This window comes from Orcinus orca, chromosome 3 (genome assembly GCF_937001465.1).
Source record: "Orcinus orca chromosome 3, mOrcOrc1.1, whole genome shotgun sequence".
Lineage (NCBI taxonomy): Eukaryota > Metazoa > Chordata > Mammalia > Artiodactyla > Delphinidae > Orcinus > Orcinus orca.
The window spans coordinates 14,573,459-14,591,442 of record NC_064561.1 but is presented as its reverse complement, the minus strand read 5'-3'; positions in this window follow the sequence as shown (position 1 = coordinate 14,591,442).

Below are 17,984 nucleotides of genomic sequence, written 5' to 3'. Positions count from 1 at the left end.
CCGTCTTCTCTGTGCTGTAGTTCGGGACACAGCTGGGTGTCGTGGCCGGCACTGGCTGCCCCCGCGCCACACTGACAGTGACTGTGTCCACTGCGGACACTGAGCTGCGGGACGTCGTGGAGCTGCGAGCACCCATCACCGCCTTCTTCCGATGGCCTCGCCGGCAGATGGAGATAAGGACCCCCAGAAAGGAGTGCAGCGTCTGCGGGATGGTAGAATGGGGTCTCAGAGACTCTGTGGCAAAGCGCAGATGCAGAGTCACTGGACACTTGTGGGCCGGCCTGCGAGTGGATAGCCGGCCATAGACAGCTGGGTGACCCGGGCCGGCCACGGGAAGTCGGTGGGCGCGGGGAGCGGGCTGGGGGCAGCCGAACCCTCCTGGCAGGTGCTGGTCCCCCAGTGCCCGGGGCGGGGGTGAGGGGCAGGGCCTACCTATGTAACTGCCCCTAGAGAACTTGGGTGAGGTCGGTCCGTGGATAGAGAGCTGGGCTCCGAGCACTCTCCTTCAGCTGCCAACTCGGCCAAACGCGGAGTGTGCTCTCTTTGGCCTGTTGCTGGGATGCAACTCTGAAACCTGTGAGCGAACAATGGGCGTGCGTTGGCGGGGCGCAAAAGTTTAGGGAGGGGTGGCGCATGCGCAGAGTACATGTCAGGCCCTGGGGCGCACAGGTGAGGATGCGCGCCCCTGGACCGTCTAGCGCTTCTGAATCTCCCGGGGGTCTCAGGGCTGGAGGTGTTTGCCTTGAGGGTGATGAGCTTCTTGGCAGGGCAGCTGCCCCTTCTCCCCCGGCCGGCTCTAACTGTACAGGATGGGTCCCCGGCCACCAGAGCAGGAAAGCTGGAGAGCAGGGTACCTGGCTCAGCAGCCGCCGCCCGAGGTGGCAGATTTGGCATCAGCGCCTGTGCGTCCGCCTGCCCTCCCACCTGGTAACATTGGAGGAGAGAGCCGCTAAGAACAGAAGTGCAAAAAAAAAAAAAAAACCCAGAAGTGCCCAAGCCAACCAGATCCTGCTGGGGTGACAACTGAAGGGGGATAAATGACTGAACAAAAATTAAGTCTCAGAGACATGTGAAACAATATTGCAAGTTCTAACTTTTGTGCCGTTGGAGGGTCTGAAGGAAAGGTGCAGAAGAAAATATATGAGGAAAAGAATAGTTGAAAACGTCACTGATTTCAAGACACAGACCTAAGCTCAGAAAGCCTCACCCTGACACACAACCTGATAAAAAAGCCAAGGTGAAGAATAATCTTGTATAACCGACCTGTTATACATCACAGAATGTCAACTTGAAAGACTGTGATTTCTCATCAGAAAACAGAGACCAGAAAAGAATGGAATAACATCTTTAAAGTATTAAAGGAAAAGACCAACCAGGATATGATATCCTTAAAGCAAGGATATCCTTAAAGACTGAAAGCCAAACAAAAGCCAAAATGAAGTCTGATGGAGATGAGAGAAAACTAAGAGAATTCATCACCAGACAATTTGCTATAACAATATTACATGAAAGGAACTTCTTCAGGCTGAAGTGAAATGACACAAGAAAGAAGTAAGCTTGCAACTTCAGGAACAAAGGAAGGGCAACAAAAATGGCAAGTATCTGGAAAAATTATCCTCTTACATTATTTTATATATGTATGACTTTTTTTTTTTTTTTGGCCACGCCTGCGTGGCCTGCGGGATCTTAGTTCCCCTACCAGGGACTGAACCCGGGGCCCCAGCAGTGAAAGTGCTGAGTCCTAACCACTGGACCGCCAGGGAATTCCCTGTATATGTATGAAAAAAGGATACCACAGTCTCAGAGGGTGGCGTTGAAGTCATATAAAGGTGACACATATGACAGCTATAACAAAGAGTGGAAGGTAAAAGAATCTATATGGATGTAAGCCTGCTGAATTTTATTTAATTGGTAAAATATTAACTCTAGACTGTGAAACAATACGTATACATAGTGTTCTTCCAAGAACAATTAAAAAATGACAAACTCAAGAAAATTGGATAACCTCAATAGTCCTATATTTAGGAATTGTGGACAAGATAGCTAAAACATTCACATGTGTTTTGTGAAAAGTTTTTCTCTTGGTTAATTGCCTAGGAGTGGGTTTTTGGGTCATATGGTAAGTATGGCCCTCTCAGCCAGCCCTGGCCACCACTTCAGGTGTCACCCCAGCAGGATTTGGATGGTGTGGGCACTTCCGTTCTTAGCGGCTCTCCCCTCCAGTGCCGCCAGGGGAAAGGGCAGGAGGACGCAGAGGCGCTGCTGCCAAAGCTGCCGCCTCTTGTGGGAGCTGCACAGCCAGCAACCTTGCTCCACTTTGCTGGGCGGGGATCCCGTCCAGTACAGTTAGTTACCCCGACAGCACTGGGGCACGGCCAGGGGAGAAGGGCCAGCTGTCCTGCCAAGAAGCTCATCACCCTCAAGGCAAACACCTCCAGCCCTCAGACCCCCGGGAGATTCAGAAGCGCTAGACGGTCCAGGGGCGCGCATCCTCACCTGTGCGCCCCAGGGCCTGACGTGTACTCTGCGCATGCGCCACCCCTCCCTAAACTTTTGCGCCCCGCCAACGCACGCCCATTGTTCGCGCACAGGTTTCAGAGTATAAAAAGGCAACAGGCCAAAGAGAGCGCACTCCGCTTTTGGCCGATTTGGCAGCTGAAGGAGAGTGCTCGGAGCCCAGCTCTCTATCCACGGACCGACCTCACCCAAGTTCTCTAGGAGCAGTTACTTAGGTAGGCCCCGCCCCTCACCCTCACACCGGGCACTGGGGGACCAGCACCTGCCAGGAGGGCTCGGCTGCCCCAGCCCGCTCCCCGCGCCCACCGACTTCCCGTGGCCGGCCCGGGTCACCCAGCTGTCTATGGCCGGCTATCCACTCGCAGGCCAGCCCACAAGTGTCCAGTGACTCTGCATCTGCACTTTGCCACAGAGTCTCTGAGACCCCATTCTACCATCCCGCAGACGCTGCACTCCTTATGGGGATCCTTATCTCCATCTTCAGGCGAGGCCATCGGAAGAAGGCAGAGATGGGTGCTCGCACCTCCACGACATCCCGCAGCTCAGTGTCCGCAGTGCACACAGTCACTGTCAGTGTGGCGCGGGGGCAGCCAGTGCCGGCCACGACACCCAGCTGTGTCCCGAACTACAACTACAGCACAGAGAAGACGGTGTTGAGGGCCCTGGGAGAGAGCGGGCAGGGGATGACCGAGCAGGAGGAAGTCTCCACAGTCACAGGGAGGAACGAAGACCAGAGAAGCGGCCCCGATGACACCGGGGGCGCACGATCTGCATTTAGGCCCCTGGGGAGCTCTTTCTTCGTGCCCAGGCCTGGACCTCTGCAGAGAGACCTCCACGCCAAGTGGGCAGAGAACAGATCCACCAGGAAACAGCAGACCACTTGTATGAGCTCCTGCCCCCAAAGAAACGCCATCACGAGCTCATAGAGCTCCACCCGAGGTTTCCCGCCAGTGAAGAGAAGGAGGGGTCCCGCCATACCGCAAGGGCTGCCCCAGAAGTCTGCGAAGACAGGGGGCGAGGAGGGCCCTCCATCGCCATCTGCAGCTCCGGTGGTTTACCAGAGGAAAAGCCAGCCTGACAAAAATGCAGAGGCAGCAAGAGGGCAGAAAGGGCCCTGGAGGAAGGGCTCCCGCACATCTGACAGTCCCAGGCCCGGAAAACGCAGGATTCCTCTGCTGCCGCACAGGCGAGGGGAGCCTCTGAGGCTGCCCCCAGCCCCTGAGCCGGGTTTCCGGGTCACCGCCGAAGACCTAGACTCGGAGAAGGAAGCAGCGTTCCGGCGCATCAACAGTGCGCTGCGGGATGAGACCTATGCCATCGAGGACCTGGGCAGCTCTCCCCAGCTCTTCCCCAGGAAACGGAAAGCTCCAGCCTTTGCCTCTGCTCCAAGCCCCCCAGCTTTGGGCGGCCCCGCACAAGCATCTTCAATTTCATCATCCACAACTTCCACCGTGGGCACCCATGCCAGCACACAGCTGGCTTTGGGGAGCACAGCGGCTGCCTTAGATCTGAGCTGCAGGTTTGCAGCTCTCAGAGTTATGGCAAGAAAGAGGGGGCCCCCGAGCACCACACACAGCAATGGGGGCAGCGTGGGCCTGAACTCCTGGGGCCCGCCTCACCAGAGCCTCCCCATGGTGACCATGGGACCCAGCCTTAATAAGAAGCCTAGGTTTGGAGGCACTACTGCCCCCATCTTACATCACATCCCTGGGGGCGCACCCAGGCAGGGCCCGCCTACTTCCAGCGGAGGGCGCAGCCCATGCCCAGCCAAGGCTGACTTTAGGGGTGTGTCGGTTCCGGCCTCTACTCCTAGCAGCCTCAGCTCCGCAGTGGGTACAGCAAGGTGCAGCCTTGCTCTTAGGGCCCCCTCATCACCTGCCCAGGGCTTGGCTGGACAAAAAACCACTGGGCCATCGACCAAGTCATTCTCCTCCAGGTCGCGATTCATTACCTTGGGGTTTAAGAGGAGGAAGTTGGCCTGAGCCAATAATTTTGGGGCGAGGCCATCAGTGTCCACCTCCTCCCAGGCTGGGCCTCGTGTGGACCCTGTTTCGATGTGAAATTTATAATAAAGCTTTGTTCTTGTTCTTTTGCATAATCCTCACGTGTCTGTGATCTGTAGATCAAGTGTGGAAAAGCACTGGCTTGTATGAGTGGTAACATGGAAAGCCAGACCTGTTGACAGTTTCCTGTGACCCTGCTCATGGGTTGTGAAGAGTAGCACAACAGGATGGCTACAAGGGCCCTATATTAAAAGTGTGTTTTGAGTTTAAACGATGCAGCCCAGCCCGGAATAAAATGGGCCCAGAGGGAGGGGTAAACAGGGAGGGTCATCCTTGTCTGTTGTAATTGCTGCTTCCCACCCATCTCTCTGGCCTGGAGGGGGCTGGGTCATCCTGAGCACACACCAGCCGCCCATACTCTACACGTTTAGTATTTTCTAATGTAGCAGTTTCTTTGACTTTTTTTGTTTTGCTTTAATAAGTCTTAGGCAAATCATTTACATGCACATCTCACTCAGAGAGTATATGTCCATACAACCTAAAACAATCTACATATCCAGTGCAATCCCTATCAAAATTCCAATGACATTTTTTACATAAATAGGAAGAACAATCCTAAAATTTGTATGGAACTGCAATAGACTTCAAAAGCCACAGCAATCCTGAGAAAGAAGAACAAAGCTGGAGGCAACACTTTTCCTGATTTCAAATTATACTACAAAGCTAGAGTAATCAAAATAGTATGGTACTGGCATGAAAACAGACACATACACCAATGCAACAGAATCAAGAGCCGAGAAATAAATCCACACACATACAGGCAACTAATTGACAGGGATCCAAGAATACTCAACAGGGAAAAGATAGTCTCTTCAGTAAATGGTGTTGGCAAAACTGGATACCCACATGCAAAACAAAGAAAGTGGACCCCTATCTTACACCATTTGTAAAAATTAACTTGAAATGGATTAAAGACTTAAATGTAAGACCTGAAACTGTAAAACTCCTAGAAGAGAACATAAAGAGAAAGCTCCTTAACATTGGTCTTGGTGATGATTTTTTGGGTATGACAACAAAACCACAAGCAACAAAAACAAAAAGCAACCAATGGGACTACATCAAACTAAAAAGCTCCTGGAGAGCAAAAGAAACAATCAACAAAATGAAAAGGCAAACTAGGAATAGGAAAAAATATTTGCAAACCACATGTATGATAAGAGGTTAATATCCAAAATCTATAAGGAATTCAAACAACTCCATAGCAACAAACAAACAAACAAACAAAAACAAATAATCTGATTCTAAAATAGGCAAAGCAGGGGACTTCCCTGGTGGTCCAGTGGTTAAGACTCCACACTTCCACTGCAGGGGGCATGGGTTTGATCCCTGGTCAGGGAATTAAGGCCCGCATGTCATGCAGTGTGTGTAAAAAAATAAAATAAAATAGGCAAAGCAAGACTAGGAAACAACTAAGTGTCCAACAGGTGAATGGATAAAGAAAATGTGACATATAGATATAGATAGATAGATAGATAAGATAGATAGATAGATAGATATAGATAGATAGATAGATAGATATAGATAGATAGATATAGATAGATAGATAGATAGATATAGATAGATAGATAGATAGATAGATATAGATAGATAGATATAGATAGATAGATAGATATAGATAGATAGATAGATATAGATAGATAGATAGATATAGATAGATAGATAGATAGATATAGATAGATAGATAGATAGATAGATAGATAGATGATGGAATTTTATTCAGCCACATGAAAAGAAGGAAATCTGCCATTTGTGACAACACAGATAGACCTTGAGGGCATTATGCTAAGTGCATTAAGTCAGAGGGCGAAACATAAATACTGTATGAGATCACTTATATGTGGAATCTTTAAAAACAAAGAAGAAACAACTCACAGATACATAGAATAGACTGGTTGCCAGAGGTGGGAGGTGGGTGAAATAGCTGAAAGTGGTCCAAAGGTACAAACTTCAAGTTATAAGATAAATAAGTCCTGGGGATGTCATGTATAGTGTAGTGACTATAACTAACAATATTGTTGTGTATTTGAAAGTTGCTAAGAGAGTAGATCTTAAAAGCTCTCATCACAAGAAAAAAATAATTTGTTACTGTGAGTGGTGATGTATGAAAAGCCATGGAAGAAGCTTAAATGCATATTGCTAGTTGAAAGAAACCAGTCTGAAAAGACTACACACTGGATGATTCCAACCATATGACATTCTGGGAAAGGCAAAACTATGAAATCAAGAGGACATGTGACCCCAGTGGACACCACTGTCTCTCCTTTCAGGAGCCTCCAGGTGCTGGAGACCTTCCCTCCTGAGATCCAGGTCTTCATGAAGGACTCCAGCGGCCAGGGCAAGCCTTACGCCATTGACCCTGATGACTCCATCCATGACTTGAAAGAGAAGATTGAAGAGGCTGGAGGACCTTACATGGAGGATCAGATACTCAGGTTCTGGGGCCAGAAACTGTGGAATCAATAGCTTCTCAGACTGCACATCAAGGATTGTGACACCATCATGCTCGTTAAGAGAGGTCCCACATCCCCACGAGTGCCAAGATCAGGCTGTTCATTTTGTAGACTTCTATGGTCATGTCCCCCTAGCTCACCCCTTTCTACCCAGACCACTGTGCTCTTTCTGAAGCATAAATGGAAACAGAATCCTCCCCTGCTTAAAATTCTCCAATGGCTCCTATTACCTACAGAATCAAGTTCAAGTTCCTTTGCTGGGCATTCAGGGTTCTTGACCATTTAGCTCTTGCTGACCTCTCAGTCTCTCCTCGTCACTCTCAAAACATACCAGACGTGGCCAAACATTTGCAATTCCAGAACACTGAATGCTGGCTCACAACTCCATGACTTTGAGTCAACTGTCCTTCTCCCCCATGTTGTCACTTTTCAAAGCTCAAACCTCTAAGTTATTGATTCTCAAAAGTACGGACCCCAGACCAGCAGAATCAACATCATCTGGGAACCTCTTTGAAATAAAAATTCTCAGCAGCTAGCCCAGAATTACCTGAGTTAGGTTCTCTGGTAGTGGGACTCAGCAATCTGTGTCTTAACAAGCCTTCCAAGTAATTCTGAGCAAATATGGAAGTTCCAGGGAGTTAACACCCCAGGGGTTAAGCCTCGGCCCATTGAAAGACAGGAACCAGCAAGTGCAGTGAGTGCATACTCCCCTCCTCCACCTCTCAGGTGAATAATTTTGAGGCACGTTCTGCATTGCTCCTTAGAGGGTCCCCAGTGGGATCAAAGCTCAGCTGCCCACAGTAGTGATCAATTTCATGATATTTCTTGGACTGTTTTTTCCTCCTTCTCAATCCCCCACACCTGTCCCTTGGGATCATTTCCCAAAACAAGTCTCATGAAAATCCTTGTCTCAGGCTATGCATTTGGAGAAACACAAGCTAAGAGAAAACCCGTCTTTATGCATCTTCCTCCTTCCTAAAACCCAGCCCACACCCTTCCTAACCACTAGCTCTTCCCCCACCATCATAGAAATGTGCCCAACTGCGTGGCATTTCTACAAACCATAAAACCAATACACAATAGACTGCATGTTCCCTTTTTTTTTTTTTTTTTTTTTTTTGCGGTACGCGGGCCTCTCACTGTTGTGGCCTCTCCTGTTGCAGAGCACAGGCTCCGGATGCGCAGTCTCAGCGGCCATGGCTCACGGGCCTAGCCGCTCCGCGGCGTGTGAGATCTTCCCGGACGGGGGCACTAACCTGTGTCCCCTGCATCGGCAGGTGGACTCCCAACCACTGCGCCACCAGGGAAGCCCCATGTTCCCTTTTTAAATCGGTTTTTTTTTCCCTTTTTTTGGCCACACTGCGAGGCCTGCAGGTTCCTAAATACCAGACCAGGGATTGAACCCTGGTCCCTGGCAGTGAAAGCCCAGAGTCCCAACCGCTGGACTGCCAGGGAATTCCCTCTTTCGAAATCTTGAAAGCTGCTAAACTCCCAGATATCTCATGAAAATGAATAATGAAATGAATCAAAACCAATATGTAAGGTCTATTGAGCAAAGTGGTGGCTACCAGTGGGGAGAAGGAAGTGGGGAGAGGCAAAATAGGAGGGCGGGATTAAGAGGTACAAACTACTGTGTATAAAATAGATAAGCTACAAGGACATATTGTACAGCACAGGGAATAGAGCCAATATATTATAATAACTTTAGTTTTTCAAAGGTTTATTATTTATTTATTTATTTAATTTATTTTTGGCTGCATTGGGTCTTAGTTGCGAGACGCAGGATCTTCATTGAGGCGTGCGGCATCTTTCATTGCAGCACGTGGGCTCTTCGTTGTGGTGTGGAGGTTTCTCTCCAGTTGTGGCCTGCATGCTCCAGGACACATGGGCTCAGCAGTTGTGGCGTGCGGGCTTAGTTGCCCTGCCGCCTGTAGGATCTTAGTTCCCCGACCAGGGATCAGACCTGTGTCCCCTGAATTGGAAGGCAGATTCTTTACCACTGGATCACCAGGGAAGTGCCTATAATAACTTTAAATGGAGTATAACCTGTAAAAATATTGAATAACCATGTTGTACACCTGAAACCGATATAGTGTTGTAAATCAATTATATTTCAAAAAAATGTTTTAAACTAAGATGTAAGGTCTGAATGTTTGAATAACTTTTGTTCGAACAACTTTTATATTGCCTTGAAGCTCATTATCTGTCATTATAAACATAGGACAACTGTTTGGAATCTCACTTTATTGTTGACTTTGGTTTGCGAAATTGCCACTGCTCTTTAAACAGTTATAATATAGGACTGTTTAAGGACCAGGCACTACCAAACTTTGAAAATATGGAGACTTTTAGAATCTATGTAATTAAAAATGTGATTCTTTCCGTTTGGGGTTAGCCAGTTGGAAAGTTTAAATTGAAACGTGTCATGATTGAGGGTTTTTTTTTCCCCAAAATGGTATTTAAGACAACAAACACCCTCCACCCCACCACTTCCTCCAGCTAACACCTGGTCTTTCTCCTCCCTTTCACGACAAAGTTCTTGAAAGTGTTATCTACACTCCTGGTCTCCATCCTCCTCACCCAACTTACTCTTCAACCCCGCACCTAAGATCTGGCTTCTGCTCCCAGCTCTCCCTTACATTTCACCCACAATGATCACCAGTAGCCTCTTGGGTGCTTCTCAGACCTATATTCCTGAACTTATCGGAAGCATTAGGCAATGTGGACAACTTTTTTAAGCTCTCTGGCTTAAACAGCTACCCTTGTAGACCTCCCCACTTCCCACTCCTCCTTGTATCTTCCTCCCTTTGTTAATAGTACCCTCCATCCATTACCCAGGTACCCAAGCCAGAGAGCTGATAGCCATCCTGTCTTTTCCCTCACCTCCTACCTGTAGTCACCAAGTCCTGTTCACCCTTCCCCCAAGGTAGACCTAGAATCCCATCCCTTCTCCAGCCAAGTCCGGGTCACCTTCCCTCTCACCTGGATCACTGTACAGTGTCCTGACACGTCTCCCTACATATCTACCCCTGCCCCCTGCAATCCATCCTCCCCACAGAAGCAGCCAGACCAATGTTTCCAGAATGGTCATTTCACCTCTGGTCGCTCCTCTGATTTGCCACTGCCCTCAGGACAAAGTCAGCGCAGATTCACCTGATATGTGACCCAGTGGATCACTTTCTCTTTCCTAGAACAATGTTTCCACTTGGCTATCAAAACACACTCCGGATTTTTCTTCCAGCTCCCTGGCTACTCCTTCGCATTCTTGTTTGCCGGATGCTTGCCTCTCCCCAATCACTGAATACTATTAAGTGTTTCAGGGCCCAGTCACTGGTCCTTTTCTTGCCTTGCTCTATACTCACTCCCTTGGTGAACCCACCCAGCCTCATGGCTTTAAATATATCTATGCTGGTCATTTGTATCTCAACCCCAGACTTTGTCCCTGAAATCCAGACTCAAATATGCAACTCCCTAGCCAACTCGGATCTCACTAGACACTCAAGTTTGCTTCCAAAGCCGAGCTCCCGACCTTCATGCCTACACTGTGCCCTGGCCCAGTCTTTCCCTTCTCAGTTAAGGACAATTCTATCCTTCCAGTGCTAAGGCCAAAAGCCTTAGAGTGGTCCTTGACTCTAATTTTTCTCTCACATCACACTCTATCCTTTAGCAAGACCTGTTTATACTCAAAATATAGCCAGTGAAATGATATGAGGTCTGGGATTCACTTCCAAATAATACAGGAGGGGAGATGTGGATGGAGATATCATTGAAACAAGATTGTCTGTAGGTTGGGACTTCCCTGGTGGTCCAGTGGTTAGGACTCTGTGCTTCTACTGCAGGGGGCATGGGTTCAATCCCTGGTTGGGGAACTAAGATCCCGCGTGCCGGGTGGCCAATAAAAATAAAAATGGGCAGAAGACCTGAATAAACATTTAAAAAACTGTCTACAGGTTGATAATTGTTGAAGATGGGGGATGGTGCGTGGAGGTTCATTGTATTATTCTACTTTTGTTCATGGTTTGAAATTTTCCATAATAAGAAAATTGAATCATACCACTTCTCCCTACCTTTCACTGCTACCATTCTGATCCAAGGCGCCATATCTCTTGCCTGGACTGTTGTAGTAGCTTCTTAACTGAATTCCTGCTTCTGCTCTCACCTCCACTCCCCACCCTCTGCTTTTAATCCAATCTTCCCACGAACAGCCAGTGTGATACCGTTAAAATGAAAGTCCATCCATGTCCCTCTTCTGCTTGGAACTCCCCAGTGGCTCCCCATTTCAATCAGAGTAAAAGCCAAAGTCTTAGTAGTCTTCAAGATCCTACACAATTTGCCCCCTACCCTTGTACTCAAACCTCATCCCCTCCCACTCTCCCCCTTGATCATTCCATTCCAGTCACACTGCTATTCCTCAATCCCACCAGGCATACTGCCGCCACAGGGCCTTTGCACTTGCTGTTCCTTCTCCCATTCTTTTTTAATTTTTTTCATTTATTTTATTATTTTTTTAATTTTTGGCTCAGCCGGGTCTCAGTCGCGGCACACGGGATCTTTCGTTGGGGCGTGTGGACTTCTTAGTTGCCGCATACAGACTCTTAGCTGCGGCATGCATGTGGAATTTAGTTCCCTGATCGGGGATCAAACCTGGGCCCCCTGCATTGGGAGAGTGGAGTCTTACCCACTGGACCACTAGGGAAGTCCCACTTTCTCTCATTCTTCCCTCTGACATACATACCGCTCACTCTTCGCCTCCTTCATGTCTTTGCTCAAATGTCTCCTTTTCAGACCTTCCCTAGCCACCTTTCTTGAGACTGAACCCCTGAACATTGCCACTTCTCACCCCCCCACACACACGTAGTCAGTACCTTTTAACCTCTTTCCCTGCTTTATTTTCCTGATTAGCACTTATCACCGTCTTAATTATTATAATGTTACTTATTTATCCTGTTTATTATCTGTCTCCACCATTAGAGTGTTAGCTCTCTGCAGTCCGAGAATTTTGCCTATTCACTGCTGTATCCCCAGGACACCTGCCTGGCACATAGCGGGCACTCAACAAATGTTTGTTGAATGAATGAATGAATGGCATTCCGAGTTTCAATCCCTGCCCACCTGTCCAGGCACAGCTCTCCCCTCTCCCCTCCCTGCCCTCCATGCCAACGTGGATCTGACAGCCGAGTCCTGGCACATACCAGGATGATTCACACTTCTCAGCCTTATCCTGTCTTGTGCCCTCTGTCTCGTGGCCGCATTCCCAGTCTTTTAAGACTCATCTCAAGCAGGTGTTCACTGACACCACAGGTGACCCCAAAGAAACTCTTCTGCCTGAATTTCCACTAGGTTTCTGTGCCCTCTTTTCTCCTAGTACACAGGACACTGGACTCTCTGTGTCTCCTCTGTCTCCCCCACTGCTCTGGGAGCCCCTGGGGCAGGAACCACGTCTTACATTGTCTTCTTAGCACAATGTCTGGCACCCAGCCAGCACTCAATAGATGTGCAGTGAACGAATAACAATACTTGCATTTCCTTAATGTTTTCTCTGCTAAATGTTCTCTCGCTTAATCCACACAACCTATGGGGTAGGTATTCTTCTTAAACCCATTTTAAGGATTATTTCTGTGAGGGTCAGAGAGGTTAATAGTCTGGCAAAGGGCAGACTGGAATTCCAGAGTTTGTTCTGCGGAACCCTAGAATTCCCACTGTTCAACCCGACCTCCAGCGAGTGCCTGCTCTTACTGAGCCTGTTTCGGGTGACAAAGTTGTGGGGATGGGATTGGTGGATACCATCCAACTCCCATCTCCTGGGGGAGTTGCCTTTCCCAGGGCCATCCTCAAGCCAGTTTCAGTTTCCAAGTTGTAAAAGGGAAACTAAGAGGTGAGAAACGAAACCTACAGCAGAAAGGGTGACTAAAAGCCCTGCCTGTTAAGGTGGTTTCACCCAGTGTCCCTCGGTACCCCAGCTGCAGTGAACGGCCTCCAGGAAGAGGATCCCCTGGTCAGCCAGACACCCCTTGTTTCCTCTCCACTCTGGTCCTTTGTTCCACAGGGTGCTGGAGGTCAGCTGAGGAGGAGTCCCCTTAAAGAAGAGTGTGTGTGCCAGGAGCTGGGTAGGTGTGTGGGTATATATCTAGCCACCAGTGGTACTCTCAAGACAGAGATGGCAGTGCCCCCGGAGCTCTTTGTCACCCCAGCTTCCAGGCTGAACTCCTTCGTGGCTCACTGCCTGCATCCCAGCCAGAAGTGGAAAAAAGAGGTGCTGGAGACTGTGCAGACCGTGGAGCAGTTCCTGAGGGAGCAGAGCTTCCAGGGGGAGCATGGGCTGGACCAGGAATCGGGGGTGCTGAAGGTGGCCAAGGTGAGACTGGTTCCCTCCATCCCCAGGCCAGGGCTGGGCAAAATGCAGCTTGTGGGTCTACATCCCTGAGGATGCTGGGACCTGTTGCCTCATTATCTCTAGCCCATGCTACTGACATCTCAAGACACTCCATCCCAATGCACTGCTGCCTTGAGCAGAGCAAGTCCAGTAAGGAAGCTAATAATAATAATGTACTTCTTTGGATGCACTAGCCTAACCCCTTAACATGTATTATGTCTAATTTGTGTACCCTGTGAGGTATGTACTATTCTTTTCCCATTTTACAGATGAGCAGAATGGAAACTCAGTGATTTAAGATCCATAATGACCAAACGCAATGCAAGGTCTCTGATTGGATCTTGGTGTGAATGGACCATCTGTAAAATATAATTTGGGAACAATTGGGGAAATTTCAATATGGCCAGAATATTAAAATATATATATATATATATATATATAAAGGAATTTTTTTTTTAATATTTATTTATTTTATTTATTTATTTTCTTGGCTGCGTCAGGTCTTAGTTGTGGCAATGCGGGATCTTTTGTTGCAGCGTGAGGGCTCGGGCTTCTCTCAAGTTGTGGCACGTGGGTTCCAGGGTGTGTGGGCTCTGTAGTTTGTGGCACACGGGCTCTCTAGTTGAGGCGTGGGAGCTCAGTAGTTGTGGCACGCGGGTTTAGTTGCCCTGCAGCATGTGGGATCTTCGTTCCCTGACCAGGGATCGAACCCAAGTCCCCGGCATTGGAAGGTGGATTCTTTACCACCGGACCACCAGAGAAGTCCCAGGGAACTGTTTTTTTGAGGCATAATAGTTTTGTGGTTATGGGGGAAAATGTTCTGTTTTGTTGGACACAAATGCTAAAGTACTTAGGGACAATGGTCCTTAGCGTCTGTAATTTACTTTAAAGTGGCTTAGTTGAAGCAAATATGGCAGAGTTTAGACTTGTTGAATCTGGGCAGATGAATAAGTGTTCATTGTATTCTCTTTCTATTTTTCTGTTTAAAATTTTTGATAATGGAAATTTTTTTTAATGGAAGCTCAGAGAAGTGAGGTCACTTGCCCAAGGTCACACAGCTAGTGGTGAAGCTGGGATTTCACCCAGGACCTATCTTACTCCACTCCAGGCTGCCCTCACTGAGCTTTTTTCCCCCAAGCCCTTCCTGCAGCTGCATCATGTCACCTCCTGTCCTAGCTAGGATAATAATGCAAGAGGGTCAAAACTAGAAAGGTGTGATGAGAAAAACAACTTTGAGGAAACCAATTTTGTTTTTCTGAGTGGCTGCCTAGGCATTTTACAGTATGGTGACACTACCAACACCAAAAGTTCAGAGTCTGGACTTTTAGATAGGTTTAGGGTATCCCCACAGGTTCCTGCTTTGCCTTCCCCGGTGGAACCTTTTAATATAACCACTGAGAGGGCTTCCCTGGTGGTCCAGTGGTTAAGACTCTGAGCTTCCACTGCAGTGGGCATGGGTTCGATCCCTGGTCAGGGAAGTTCTGCATGCCACACTGTGTGGCCAAAAACATAAATAAATAAAAATTTTTTTAAATGTAAAGCTAAGCGGGTTTTTAAAAAAATTTTTTTAATGTAAACTGATACAGCCACTATGGAGAACAGTATGGAGGTTCCTTAAAAAACTACAGATAGAACTACCATACGACCCAGCAATCCCACTACTGGGCATATACCCTGAGAAAACCATAATTCAAAAAGAGTCATGTACCACAATGTTCATCACAGCTCTATTTGCAATAGCCAGGACATGGAAGCAACCAAAGTGTCCATCAACAGATGAATGGATAAAGAAGATGTGGCACATATATACAATGGAATATTACTCAGCCATAAAAAGAAACGAAATTGAGTTATTTGTAGTGAGGTGGATGGACCTAGAGTCTGTCATACAGAGTGAAGTAAGTCAGAAAGAGAAAAACAAATACCGTATGCTAACACATATATATGGAATCTAAGGAAAAATAAAAAAGAAGGTCATGAAGAACGTAGGGGTAAGACGGGAATAAAGACACAAACCTACTAGAGAATGGACTTGAGGATATGGGAAGGGGGAAGGGTAAGCTGTGACAAAGTGAGAGAGTGGCATGGACGTATATACACTACCAAACATAAAATAGATAGCTAGTGGGAAGCAGCCGCATAGCACAGGGAGATCAGCTCGGGGCTTTGTGACCACCTAGAGGGGTGGGATAGGGAGGGTGGGAGGGAGACGCAAGAGAGAAGAGATATGGGAACATATGTATATGTGTAACTGATTCACTTTGTTATAAAGCAGAAAGTAACACACCATTGTAAAGTAATTATACTCCAATAAAGATGTTAAAAAAAAATAACCACTTAGAGTTAAGCCTGTGAAAAGTTAGTAGCCTCTGCTCCAATCACCTTGTAAGGACTAGGTGCTTGCTACCCCGCTCTAGCTCCTGCTGGCTTGTGACCTGGGGTGGAAGACTGCCCTTCCCCCGGCTCACTGTGTCCCCTTGCTTCTGGGATCTGTAAGTAATAAATCATTTTTTAAATTTTTTAAATTAATTTTTGTTGGAGCATAGCTGCTTTACAATGTTGTGTTGGTCTCTGCTGTACAGCAAAGTGAATCAGTTACACATACACATATATCCCCTCTTTTTTAGATTTCTTTCTCATTTAGGTCACCACAGAGCATTGAGTAGAGTCCCCTGTGCTATACAGTATGTTCTCATTAGTTATCTATTTTTGAAAGTAATAAATCTTATGACTCTACTCCCTTTGTATGGGTGTATTGAAACTGCACCTTTCCTCCAAATGACCCCGGGGGTTTTATTTCCCCACAGAGGGAGTTTGGATGCTGAGGGAGCTACCTGCCCACCCTGTGTCGGCGGCTTGTGCCCCCGGCCAATGAGAAATGAACACTTTATTTGGGCTTTAAACCCTCCCCCAACCCCTGAAAATGTGGTAAGCTGTGCTTGTCCACAAGAGTGAATGCTTGTCCTTGGGTTTGAATAGGTTTGAACTGAAGCAAGTCATGAAGCCTGTTCTAGAACGCTCTTCCCTCTCTGCCTATATCTTACCACTGGAAAAGGTGGGAAGGACAGCACAGGCACAGGCTTCAGCGGGATGGGCTCTGTGCCATTCCCAGCCCTCTCACATAGGGCAGAAACGCCCCGCCCCCACCAATTCCTGAGTTAAAGCCCTCACCTCTAATGTGACTGTATTAGGAAATAGGGTCTTTAAGGAGGTAATTAAGGTTAAATAAAGTCATAATGGTGAAGCCCTAATCAAACTGGACTAGTGTCCTTATAAGAAGATAGAGACATCAGCGGCCTCTCTCTGTCCATGCACACACACAGGTAAGACCATGTGAGGACTCAGTGAGAAGGCAGCTGTCTGCAAGCCAGGAAGAGAGGCCTCAGAAGAAAGCAACTCTGCTGGCATCTTGATTTTAGACTGCAGAATTCCAGAACTGCGAGAAAGGAAATTTCTGTTGTTTAAGCCTCCAGTCTCTAGTATTCTATTATGGCAGCCCAAGCAGACTAAATGCACTATTTTATGTTGGTTTTTTTCCCCAGGAGAACAGTACCTATAACAGTAGACTAGCATCCTGGTCCCCAGGTCATTTTGGTTCAGTTAAATTCTTAAAGTAGCACTTACATCTTACCTCACACTGAAATAAATGCTTTTGTAGCATGTGAGTGGCACAGAGTGGAGCTTAAAAGATTTAGCAGGGCATCATGCTCTCTCTAACCCACCCCTCGAACCTGCCTTATACCATTTTCTTTGCTTCCCAGTCCAAACCCTGTGTTCCAGTCTTTTCCCTGTCCCCCATTTATAGTGCCCACTCCTTCCTTGCCCAGTTGGAATTTTCTCTAGCTTCCATGCCGACTGTCCAAACCCCATCTGTTCTTCAGGGTCATCCTAAGCCTTACATCTTTGGGGTCTCTTCTCAAACTTCCAGCCAACCTCTGCATCACTCTGGTACTTCCTGCCTTTGCAGAAATTTAACAGAAAGAGAGGAGGGGATTGGAGGCACTGTGTCTAAGATCTCAGGTGGATGAGAGTCTTCCCTGCAAGCCAAGTGTCGGGCTGTAAACAATACCTTCAGGGCCTAAACAGTGAATAGAGGGATAGAAAGTGACTTGACTTTGGTGTATGTATGTGTTTATACCCATATATGTGAAGTCTGTGTTCTTAGAGTAGAGCCCCATTCATTTAGAGAAAAAAGAGCCTGCTCCAAATTCCCCATCTGGAACTAGCAATTTGTCCTTAATGAGGCACATGTATAACACAGGTTATAGATTAAGACTGACCTGAAGAGAGCACACTGACTTTCGTCTAAGCACGTCACACGTCAAAGACAGCTAGACGTGGAAGAAACCAAGAAATCAAGTGTGGGATTTCCCAAAGTGCAGTCAGTTACTAACCACATTAATAACTGTTTTAAACCTTATTCACATTGCATCAAAGGGATGCTTTGATGCACTGCTGAGGTCTTCTCAGCAAAGCTCACGGGAATTTGGTATCTGAGGATCCACAATAGCGATCCATTTCATCGGTGTCAATCTTTCTGGACAGTTTGGGTGGAAAAGACAATTCCTGAAGGTGCGATAC